Raw genomic sequence first — 12,897 nt, 5'->3', positions numbered from 1 at the left:
ATAATGTTTTTTTATTATTATTTATTTACTTGTTTAAAAAAAGGATATTACGACTGATATTAAAATGAAGAAAAACTCAATAATTTTAAGCAAAAAGTAGTTATTAAGTAATAGTTATTAAGTAAACAATAGGAATGGAATAATGTTTTGTTGTTGTTTGTTTGTTTGTTTGTATGTTTTCATTATTTATTTTTTTGTTTACAAAATATGATATTAAAATTAAGAAAACCCTCAATCATTTAATTTAATTCTTAAAAGGACAACCTTATTAAGTAGTTTGAAGTAATGTTTTGTCTTTCTTTCTTTCTTTCTTTCTTTCTTTCTTTCTTTCTTTCTGATCATTCATTCACTCATTCATAAAATAGTTAATTAAAAAAAGGAAATAAAATATATAAATAAAAAAGTGGTGAAAAGTTGAACTTTATTATATTATCACATAATAAATGTATTTCATAATACATTTGCATATTTACTATTATATTGCTATAATATGTAACTGACTTAATATAATTAATTTACAGTTTCAAATAATAATAATAATAATAATAATAATAATAATAATAATAACACTCAAATTTCTGACTAAGAAGATATAGATTAATGGTCATGACAAATGACAGGAAGTGGCCCTTCACTCCATTACCTCTTGTGAAACCATCAGAAATAATATGCAGGTCTGGGGTGAGATTTTGTGGATGTGCTCTGTAATAAACAATAACACCACCTGCTGCCACTGCCTGCATGACGTTTGAAGTTCAGCGTTTGACATTTCGCTTCAATCTTTCGAAAATGGTGGATGGTCAAAGAAGCGAGTCTTCAAATCCAGAGCGTTTGTGGATACAGTACTGACATACTTGGAAACTAACTCAGTGTTGACAAAGTTCAAAAGCAGAAATCCATGTGTTCTCGAGGCTCTAAACTCTGTCTTTTTATCTTTCTTTACTTTTATCTATCAATCTTTTATCTTTCCTTTCAAAGATTATTGTGAAGATATACGACTACAAAAGTCAGCTTCTCAGGTTGCTTCCACCACCACCCTGAAACATGACTTCAGGGGCCACGCGGCTATAGAAAATCCATTTATGACCCACTGAGATGAATATGGACATTTTATCACACATTTTACGTGTGGAAAGCGATTTATAAAAACACCTGGAGAGGTATCTAGTGTAAATCGTCTTCAGAGCCCGCAGCCCATGAAAGAACATTTAGAAGCCATTAGATTTCCCAGTTTTCCCGTCATGTTCCTGTGGCAGGTTGCTCACCAGAGGCATGTTTTCTGAACTCACGGTACACACATTTCAAATCACTGGAGCCTGTCAGACATTCAGACAGACTTACTCAAAAATTACTTCAGCAGCCATATCCACCAACTTAAGGAGTGGGAAAAAAAGAGAATATGGGACATTTCCAGGGAGCGTGGAAACACCAATATGGTTGAAGCGTTGTAATGAGATTTTAGGAAATCCTTTTTGCCATCTCTGTTCTGTTCTGCTATGTCATTAAAACCAACCTCATCTTTCGATGGATTCCGATGGAATCCTGCATTAGAAATGAAGACATTTTCTGACTCAGGTTCTTGCATCTCGAGCATTTGGAGTATTTTTTCTTTCTTTCTTTCTTTTTTCAGCACACAGCTGTGCTGACCTAAAATTTTGTGTTATTGCATTCTGTAATAAAGCAATATCCCTCATCAACCTTACAGCAAATGAATCAAATAATCAAATAAATAAATCAAATAAAGACCTTTCATGAATATTAACCTTTGATTTTATAATTATACCTCCAGGATGATTTTGGTAATGTCATGAGACCCACTGAGACTTATAATTGAAGGTCGGACCTGGACTATTACAATGAGCTCAGTGAATATTTTAATAATGATACATTCACATAAACTTACAGTTAATAAAGTTGAGACAAACCCTGTCAGATCTTATGACCTGTCAAACCTTTTGATCTAAACAATGTGCTAAAATACAAGCTATTAGTTTCTTTGACATATAGTACTTACAAATGTCTTCACAAATTTATTTATATATTTATTAATGGTTGGTTGCAACAATTACAGACAATAAATCAGCGTACACTGGAAAATTGCCTTGACAATCTTAGATAGTTTTGTTTTGCTTTGATATTCACTACATAAATCTCATTACATTACAGAAATCTCATAATTCACGTTCCAACCATTTATAATATTTAATAATTTTGATTACTTAATTCTGCTACACTACTATAATTCTAAAAAAAAAAAAAAAAAAAATAGTATGTGAAAAATCAGTAGGTGTACAAAAAGTTTGTCTGGAAACAGTTGGAAAGGATGGTCGACTAATCAACTTATCAAGTAGATAAACAACAACAACAACAAAAAACAATAAGTAAGTAAATAAGTAAACAAATAAATAAGTAAATAGATAAATAAATAAATAAATAAATAATAAATAAATAAATAGTAAATTATTGTGTTGTTATTGTTAGTACAAATATTTATGCTAATTGCAAGTTAAAAAATATAAATATTCAATGAAAAATGCAAATTAAAAAAATGGAATGAATGAACAAACAAACAAACAAACAAACAATCCAACAAATACATTTATTAAAAAAATAAATTGAAAAATACAAAATGCTTTTATATTTATATTGGAAATATAAAAATAAATGCTCATTCAAAATATTTATAAATACTACAGTGAACATGATACATAATAAGGAAGATGCATTACACTGTAAAAAGTGATAAGTTGACCTAACTTCAAAAAAACTGAGGAAACGTGTTGCCTTAAAATAATTAACTAAATAATAATAATAAAAAAATGTAAAAAAAAACTTAAGTGAACTTGACAATTCACTTAACTTATTTTTAATTATAATTTACTTAAAAAAATTGAAGGCAACGGGTTTCCTCAATTTTTTGAAGTTAAATCAACTTATCACTTTTTACAGTGTATGTACAATAATATGTTAGACAACCGATAGTGAATATCAGAATTACTCAGTGGAAATTAACAAAGATGTAAAAAGTTCAGGACCTGAAGTTGTGTGTTTCCCGCCCTCTTGTGTCCTTATATGGTTTTTCCTGTCCTTGATAAGTTTGATTATGATTTCGTCCAGCTGTGTGTGTTAATTATCTTGTGTATTTAGTTCCTGCCTGTTCAGTTCCTTTTCGTCTGGTCTACTCGTTACTCCTGGTGTTCCTGTGTGTCTGCCCTGCCTTGTCTGGATTAAATATTGTTTTATTTGTGTTTCCTCCTCGTCTCGTGTTCCTCGTTCTTCCCCGCTGTGTGCACCGTGACAGAAAGATCATATATAACTGAATTAAATAAAGACTCTGAACCGCAAGCGATGTACTGCTCATCTCTTTATTAGGGTAATCATTTTTGCCCACACTGTTCATCTGGCACAAAGAGGACAATTTGTCACTTAACTGTAGGATGTCACCTCCAGCTATTACAGACAAAATCCTTCATTCACCTTTTGTCCGACCTCTTCCTTTTACTCCTCTCTCTGTTCTTCCTCTTTCAATCCGGACTGGTCACAGTCATCCTTTTATAGAACAAGGTAATCGAGCACTTGGTCAGAGAGCTTCCCGAACACCTCCAGCACTAACGCTCAGGTGAGAGTCACAAGAAGCAGTAATTATTCATAATCATTCCCTTTTAAGAGCCCAATTAAGAAAGCAGCTCAACGACTGAACACATAAATTTTTATGTTGGTATCAGAGTGATTTAATGGTTTATTAATCACACCGGAGGCAGGATAGAGGACATATGCTACCTCTGTGCCACCACTTCTGTTTATTATGCTTCCTGTATCTGATTTTCTATATTCTGACCTCTCTTGCCTGCTGGGCGCAGCACCTGCGGGTGTCTTGCCCGTCCTCATTCCCTCAGTGTGTCCCACCAGCCGCCCGTTCCCATTGTGTGCCACTGTCACATTAATGTGAAGCTGCTTTCTGGATGCTGGCAGGGCACACAGAGCCACAGATGTGTCCGATAAATGCAGCCGACACAAATGACTCGCATGTAATTATTCACGATCAGTATAAACAGGAATCTGACACGTTTCACCTTTATTTTATATTTATATATCACAAATATCAATAATTCACCTCTGGACTGTAGCATCTGCTTATGATCCTTGATGGTCGTTGGGACTTTATGTCTTAATAGACCCTTTTAGCCTTTTGACATTTGCATATAATTCACAGACCTGGCCCCACATTCTACCTTTATATGGGTGCTAAATTGCCAATGGTTGTTCCCCCCACTGTCAAAAAGATGCTAAACAGATCGATTCTCTGTTCTCTCCATGCATTCAAATGCATTCCAAAGAGAATTATATGACCCTTGGTGCCAGGCACCAACGGCCTGGCTGACCAGTGGACTACCTCCATGATTGCAATACACATAACACACACACATAGAGACATTTTCTTTATTTAGACCATAATTAATCAGTTTCAAATGTATCTGGTATATGCATGTGCTGTTTGTATGTTTCCTTATTATATTAGCCTAGTTACCACTCGTTATTCGTAGTAAGCTCTAAACACTCATATTCAGGCGTATGAACGTATCTCTGGTTTAATATCTTTTTGATATCTCTTTCTTAGTATCAAAATTATCTGCTCTTTATTCCTCAAGCAATGATGTACATGTGATCGTGAAATGCATCATACTATTTTTACTGTACTGTGGGAAAAATTACACCGATTCTCCAGACCGGTCATAAAACATGCAAATGAGGTGTCAAGTGGACAAATAAACACTTTCCCACTGAAAGTGCCTTGTTATTGGTTAAACTACCCAAAATGGGTGTTACAGGGAAACCAGATAAAACTTCTCCCACACCCAAAAGGCGAGGTCTTCTCTTTACTTTCAGTGCCCTGGAGACACACTTATCGCCTTGGAAATCTCGCGGTTCTGGCAGTTTTAAGTTCAGTAACTTTGTCAATTCACTTCGGACCAATCAACCCATGGCTGGAATGACGAAGCTTTCACTCCTAAAGGAATTCATCAAGAATCGACGCATTATACATGCGCCAGGACACTTTACTCAGCACCCACAAAACCCATGCAAAGTAACCGCTTGTTAACTATTTAGATGCGTTTCTAGGCTTCAACCCCTTTTAGCCAAGGTGATGTGATTCTCTGATGGTTCTTAACAGATTGTAGTTAGCTGCAAATCCTGCCATTACACTCTACTCTCTTGCACGCGAGCGCTCCCTCTCTCTCTCTCCATGCCTTCCTTGGGTTGGCATCTATGTTTAATGTGTGTATGTTTATGTCTAGTTCGATGTTGCATGTTCCCCTGTAGTGTAGTTTAATAAACATCCATATGTATTCACGCTTGGTTGTCTGTGTCTGCTGCTCACAGAACGAGGTCGCTTTAAAGTTCCGGTTTTGTTACAAGCTCTGTGAGCAATCAGTAAGGAAATAATTTTTTGTGGCCAGAAAAATAATTTTTCCTTAGTCAATAGACGAATAAAACTGTCCGTACTGCGGACGAACAAATCATTTTATTGTACTATATTCATGCTACAGTTAATTCCTGAAGATTAATATAATTGATAACAACCCATATGATTAATTATGTTAATTTCACTTTGAGCTAATTTGCAGCAGGACATACTAATCAGTACATTTCAAAGCTGAAGTTTTGTGTGAAATGCTAATACAAGGCCAAAGAGAAATACACTTTTAACTCTTTAAACCCTATTAAGCCTACTGTATCATATTTGATTTCGAAGGATGCTAAATTCTCAACACGATCAAATCTTTGCTGAAAAACCTGTTGTACAAAATCTACACCAAGTTTATTTGTTTATTATTATCTCTCAATTATCATCATCAAAACCATCATTATATTGCATAGCATTATATGTTTTGCTCACCTCTCCATATTCTCACTATATCATATTATTTTTACCATAAAAGCCTGATGCATCAAATATGATACTCAGCAAAAAATACATTCATATGCAAACTTTATGTATATTTTGTCCAAAAAAAATATATATTTTATTTATTTATTTAATTTGCATAAGGATTTATATATATATATATACAGTATATATATATATATATATATATATATATATATATATATATATATATATATATTTTTTTTTTTTTTATTATTATTTTTTCATTTCACCATGTCCCTTCCACAATGAATAGCTTATTATTCTTTCATGATTGTTATACTTGACATATATCATTGCAAACTTTACTATGTGCTCTAAATATAGTCATAATCTATGACATTGTGCCATGCAAGGTCTTTTCATAATCTAGAGAAAAGTGCGAGCATGTCAGTGGGGTACGGTTGAGACAGTGTATCAACTGTACCCGGGTTTGTTTCCTATTGCTTCACAAGCTGTTTAGTTGTACAGTGTTATGATAATAGGATAAATGTCACATTTACACATATGCTACGCAAATTCTGTTAAAAAAATGATATTTGTGATAGCATTTTAAGAAATATACAAGGTGGTAAAGTGGGTACAATTGAGACACCCTTTATAGGTTGTTATGTACTGTATACAGTAGCAGTCCAATCATAGAAAATAAAATGCATACAGAGCCTGTGTGTGTTTGTGTACTGGTATTACCTACATTATGGGGACCAAATGTCCCCACAAGTAGTAATACCAGTAAATTCACCTTATGGGAATATTTTTTTAGGTCCCCATGATGAAACAAGCTTATAAATCATACAGAATGATTGAAAATGTAAAAATGCAGAAAGATCCGAGTGATGCGTAGGTTTAGGGTTAAATAATATACGGGTATGTATATTGTTATTTTTACTGTTATGTTTACATTTATACTGTTTGCCATATATTTTTGTAGTGTTAAATAATTGTTCCTGTTTTGTTTAACTGAATCTGAATTAAATCCGTCCATCCCGAACCTATAACAAAAGTATCCCTCGCGGGTCAAATTGACCCGAAGACCCTCAACATTAAAAAAAAAATTGTTTCAGTCCTGAAATTGTTTTTTTTTTTTCCTCTATTTTTAAATTTGTTTTCTTCTAATTATTTATGTTGGTTTTGTTATAATCTTTGGTGATTTTTTAATTTTTTATTTAATTTACTTAAATTACGGATTTTTTAATGAAAATTTGCATATTTGCATACATTTGCATACACAAAAAAAAACAAACAAACAAACAAAGACACAATTTCTACATAAAACATCATTATCCATCAGGAACTATACCACTAAGTGTCTCTGAGGTAGAGGCACAAGCTATGATCAACTTGCTGTCTGCCGCTGGCCTCTTGGTCGTTACTTTTAAAAACAAAAACTTACATTTAACAAATAAAAAAATGCTCCAAACGTTTTTCTAAATTAACTTAATAAAATAACGTAACGAAATACAATCACTTTGCCATTTCATACAAAACTGAACTATTTTAATAGCTGAAACAGTAGTAGATAAGCTGTTTTGGGAGAAGGGGGAAAAAAAACGGGCTCGAGTCGGACTCGGGCCGAACTCGGGCCGAACTCGGGCCGAAAATTCTGATGAGCTGTCGGACACGGGCCAGGTCTAGGGCCTGAGCGTCTCGGGCCAGGGCCGGACTAGGGCCTAAATTTTAGGCCCGTGCAGGGCTCTACTCTGAGGCCATCTAGCTGGGAAAATGACAAAAAACTGCATTTATAGTTTCAGCCACTAGATGGGCCTATTGAACCCTATGGAGATTCTCAACTGAGCCATTGAAAACTACACCAACTTGAGGCTTCATTTAGCTTTCAGATATATCTCAAGGCTTTCAGATATAAATACAAACATTTTAAAAACAATATTTTGTAAAAAAAAAAAAAAAAAAAAAAAGCAGCAATTATACTGTATTTTAATCTAAATTTTCATAAAGATGTAATAAATATAAATTTAAAAATATAAAAAATTATATCAAATCATTGGTCTTCACCTCATCACTCAAATTTAACTGTGTTTGGTAAAAAAAAAGTCAAAATGATATTCATTTCCCAGCAGAAACATTATTTATGTTATAATGTATGTCTATGGGAGTGTGTGTACCATGTGTGTGTGTGTGTGTACCTGTGTGTATGTGAGGTTTTTTTTCTGCATTGGGGACATTCTGCAGTCTCAGCCCTTCGTTCGAGTATGCATCTTTCCTGGATTGTGTCAGATTTTGTATGGTAAACCCCCCTTCGGATATTCCATTGATTCCTATGGCCAGGTTAAATTTTTAAAACTTTTTTAATTACACCCACATAACATCATCGAATCGACTAATTTTTTTTGTGTGTGTGCTCCGTGCTCAAGTGTGACACAATTCAATTTAAAAACACGCAGTTTTTTCATAAATTCTAGTCTTTTTTGTCTCCGGGTCAAATTGACCCGCGAGGGACTCTTTTGTTACTTTTTTGTCACACCCACTTAACATCTTCCAATCAACTCCAATTTTTTTTTGGTGTGTGTGTTCAAGTGTGACAAAAGTCATGAAGTCTCGGATCATAATGATCAACACTCGATTTTTAAAAAGTCCTTGAAAATCAGTTTCGGGTCCATGCACCTCATGTTCATGAGCTAATTGTGGAAAATATGAACTACTTATGGCTATTATCAATTTATGATTATTTAGAACACAAGCAAAATAAATATCATGTGAAAAAACACTTCATTTCAACATCTAGTTTTTGTGTAGTGATGAAAAATGCAGAAAGTGTCTCTACTGTACTCAGTCTACCTTACATTCACGTCAGAACAGCGCGTAAATTAAACGTTTAACCAGTAAGGCTTTAAGCATATGCAAATAATGTACTTTGTGATTGCGAATAAGTGCAGTGTTCCGTGAGAGTAACTCTACCGCTGAGTTAACACAAAACAGAAAAGTTCAAGTTCTTTAAAGTATGTTGATTTCTGCACTCAATACTTGGTTGGGGCTCCTTTAGCACAAATTCCAGCATCAGTGTGGTGTGGCATGGAAGCAATCAGCCTGTGGCACTGCTGAGGCACTATTTAGACTTCAGCTCGTCTGTATTGTTGGATCGACTGTTTCTCAACTTTCTCTTAAAAATATCCCATAGATTCCATATGGGAGAGATGGGCATAAATACATAAAAATGTATTTAAAATAAAAATACAAAATACTGCCTGCAAAAATGTATTTACATTTGAAAACTGGCCATCCAGCGAAGTACCATTATTGAGGCTTGTTCGCACCAAGAATGATAATTATAAAGACAACTTTATTAGCGAATCCTAAGCATGTACTGCTGCAGTTATGTGATCTTTCACTGTAAATGCTTGAGCTCTATAACACAGGATTGATTTTGATTGGCTGTCAATGTTTTTATCATTCATCAGCAGTATAAAATTGCTTTGAAAGTGAGTTGGACAATATCATGTTTTTTTTTTGTGCCGTTATTGTTATAGTTGTGGTGTGGACTCTGCTATTTGTTTAGATTTTAAACGTTTTTAGAACTATGTCTGGTCCCACTTTTTATCAGGTTGCCTTAACTACTATATGCTTCAAAAAATAAGTACAATTTACTTATTGTGTTCATATTGTATTGCAAAACACTTCTGCTGCTATTGAGGTGGGATACGAGTAAGGTTAGGGACAGGTTTGGTGGTATGGGTAGGTTTAAGGGTGGATTAAGGTGTAAAGCTGATGATGCATGGGGCAAATTTTTGAGCAATTTTGCAGAGCAACTTTTTTGAGCAATGTTGCTTGGGCACTTTCCCATTGAGAATGGGTAACAAATTTCTATCTGGATAACTTTAGATCGGTCGTGGGCCCTGTGTCTCACCTGGTTGCCTGTTGATAGCAACATTGCCCAAAGTTGCCCAGCAACATTGTTAAAAAGTTGCCCTGTGTATCATCAGCCTAAGGGATGGGTCACCAATGTAATAATAAATGTAATTACAGAAATTAATTACAGATGTTATTACATGCAGGTATTTTTATTTTTATATAAGTACAATGTAAAAACATGTATGTTCATTGTATCAAATTATTAATTTAAATGTAAGTACATAGTAGTTAAAGCCACTTAATTCAAAGTGGGACCCTATATCTTTATCAATACCGTTATATATAGTTTGTCTCGAGGTGCGCACACAGTAAACTGCCTTTCAGAATGTGAGTAGGCCTACTGAATTCTCGAGTTCTCTTTCACAGCATACTGCACTTTTATTAACTTATCTATTTTTTTGCACCCTCAGATTCCAGATTTTCAAATAGTTGTATTTCGGCCAAATATTGTCCGATCCTAACAAACCATACATCAATGGAAAGCTTATTTATTTAGCTTTCAGAACCACTTATGCCTGGTTTTGTGGTCCAGGGCCACATATATTTGCATACTACAATATATAAACAATATAGAAAATGTTCAGCCGTTCACACTTTATATATTCACCAACATATAGCTATATTGCCATATCACCCAGCCATAGCAAGCAGTAATGCTTAAAGTTTAATAAATACAACTGACTAGCTAGTTGATAAAAACAAAATTTAACCTAAAATAAAATAAAACCTCCATGATTCTTTCCGACAGCAAAGCACTTGAATGTGACAAGCTCATAATCTTCAAATTAATGGACAAACAACATATTTGTAATATTTGTTTAAGGACATATTTTTTTTTTTTTTATGACTGGAGGCCAGTATCACTGATACCAAGTAACCAAGTAATACTGGTTTCCCTATATATAAAAAAAAAATATATATAATATTTAACCATTGACTATAGCTGTCACAAATCTGGTCTGCACTTCCGTTCATTCACCACCAGAGGTCACTCGCTCATCATATTGACTTTCACACCACACATCACAATGGACTGCGTTTCCCATCAGCCATCTCACCAATCACACACTCACCTGATCACACGCACACAGCTGTAACCAATCACACACTCCATTTAAGCCATGGACTTTCTCTCCCTCGTGGCCGAGTATTGTATGTGGTTGATGTTGATGTTAAAGATCCAAGTCAAGTCTCAGTTGATGTCAGAGAGTCAAGTCAAGTCACAGCTGATCTTCACGAGTTAAGTCAAGTCTCAGCTGATCATCCAGAGTCACTTCACGTCTCAGCTGATCTCCTAAAGTCAAGTCACGTCACCGCTGCTCGTCCAGAGTCACAGCAGCCCGTCACAGCTGACCTTCCAGAGTCACGTCACGTCCAGGCTGACACACCCAGATCATCAAGGTCAGTCTTCCACTATCCCAATTTGATGTCTAGTTTGAGGGATGTACCGCTGGTGTCTGCACGCATGGCTGGTATCCCCAAACCAACTCACTCTAACCCTCCTGTTCTTATGCATATTCCCCTGTCCGAGGCACTTCCCCTGATGGGAATCGCTTTGTGTTGCGTTTGGGCTGCGTACACCACCGCAGAGCTGCCCGAGGTGGCGGCGCCTGCTGTAGCTTCTCCAGAGGTGGCGGTCCACGCTGCAGAACTTCCAGAAGCAGCGGGGCTCGCGTCGACCCCTTGTATGGTGGTGGCACCCAGCAATGAACTCTCCCTGTGTCCTGAGTTTACTGCTGTAGAACCTCCAGAGGTGGCGGCAGCTGCTGCAGAACCTCCAGAGGTGTCAGCGGTATCCGTCGGTGAACTCTCGTCCTGTCCTGTCGCAGCCAGAAGGGCTGTCCCTGAACTCTCGTCCTGTCCTGTCACGGCTATGGAGGCCGTCTGCAACTCCTCGTCCTGTCGCAGCCAGAAGGGCTGTCCCTGAACTCACGTTCTGTCCTGTCACGGCTATGGAGGCCGTCAATGAACTCTCGTTCTGTCCTGTCACGGCTATGGAGGCCGTCAATGAACTCTCGTCCTGCCCTGTCACGGCTATGGAGGCCGCCTGTGAATTCTCTGCCTGTCCTGTCGCAGCCAGAAGGGCTGTCCCTGAACTCTTTGTCATGGCTAAGAAGGCCATCTCTGAACTCTCGCCCCGATCTGACCCAGCCATGGTGGCTGACTGTGAACTGCCTACCTGCTCAGTTGGCACCATGGAAAATATTCATAGACCTCCCATGTTCCCTACCTCAGTCCTTGTGTCTGTGTATGTTCTTTCTCCTCCTCGTGTCTCAGTTTTCCCTAGGTCCCAGTCTCTGCTGTGGAATCCTGATCCGTCGTGGTGTGCTCCACCTGTTCCGTCTGCTCTGTCGTGGTGGTCTGCTATCTGGCTCTGGTGGTGTTCTGCTCTGCCCTGGCAGGCTCCTGCACTGTCTGCTCTACCCTGGTGGGCTGCAGTCCCATCTGCTCCGCCCTGGTGGGCTGCAGTCCCGTCGGCTCCGCCCTGGTGGGCTCCTGCTCCGTCTGCTCTGCCCTGGTGGGCTTCTGTTCCGTCCTGGTCTCCGCCTGGGTTCTCTGCTTCGCCGGTTCTGCCTGGATGTCCTGCTCTGCCTCAGTCCCCGGTCTTCTCACTCCCACGTGGACCTGGCCCTCCGTCCCTCCCCCTGTTCCGCCTCCGCTCCACCACCCTCCTGGATTGGGTATGTTTGGAGCGTCTGGAAGCCGCTCCTTGGGGGGCTCTGTCACGAATCTGGCCTGCACTTCATTCATTCACCACCAGAGGTCACTTGCTCATCATATTGACTTTCACACCACACATCACAATGGACTGCGTTTCCCATCAGCTATCTCACCAATCACACGCTCACCTGATCACACGCACACAGCTGTAACCAATCACACACTCCATTTAAGCCATGGACTTTCTCTCCCTCGTGGCCGAGTATTGTATGCGTTTACCGCTCCCCTAGCCGTAGCTACTCTACAGAGCCCCTGATAGTTTTCCTAGTTTTCCCCTGCCTGTTTTGGATTGTGTTTTCCCCGTGTTTGTTTTCTAGCCCGTGTTCCCTGGATTAACCCTTGCCTTGCCGTTTGACTCTGTTTGCACCTCTCTTGGATTC

The sequence above is a fragment of the Onychostoma macrolepis genome, chromosome 15 (genome assembly GCF_012432095.1).
Source record: "Onychostoma macrolepis isolate SWU-2019 chromosome 15, ASM1243209v1, whole genome shotgun sequence".
Classification (NCBI taxonomy): domain Eukaryota; kingdom Metazoa; phylum Chordata; class Actinopteri; order Cypriniformes; family Cyprinidae; genus Onychostoma; species Onychostoma macrolepis.
Note: the sequence above shows the minus strand (reverse complement) of the source record.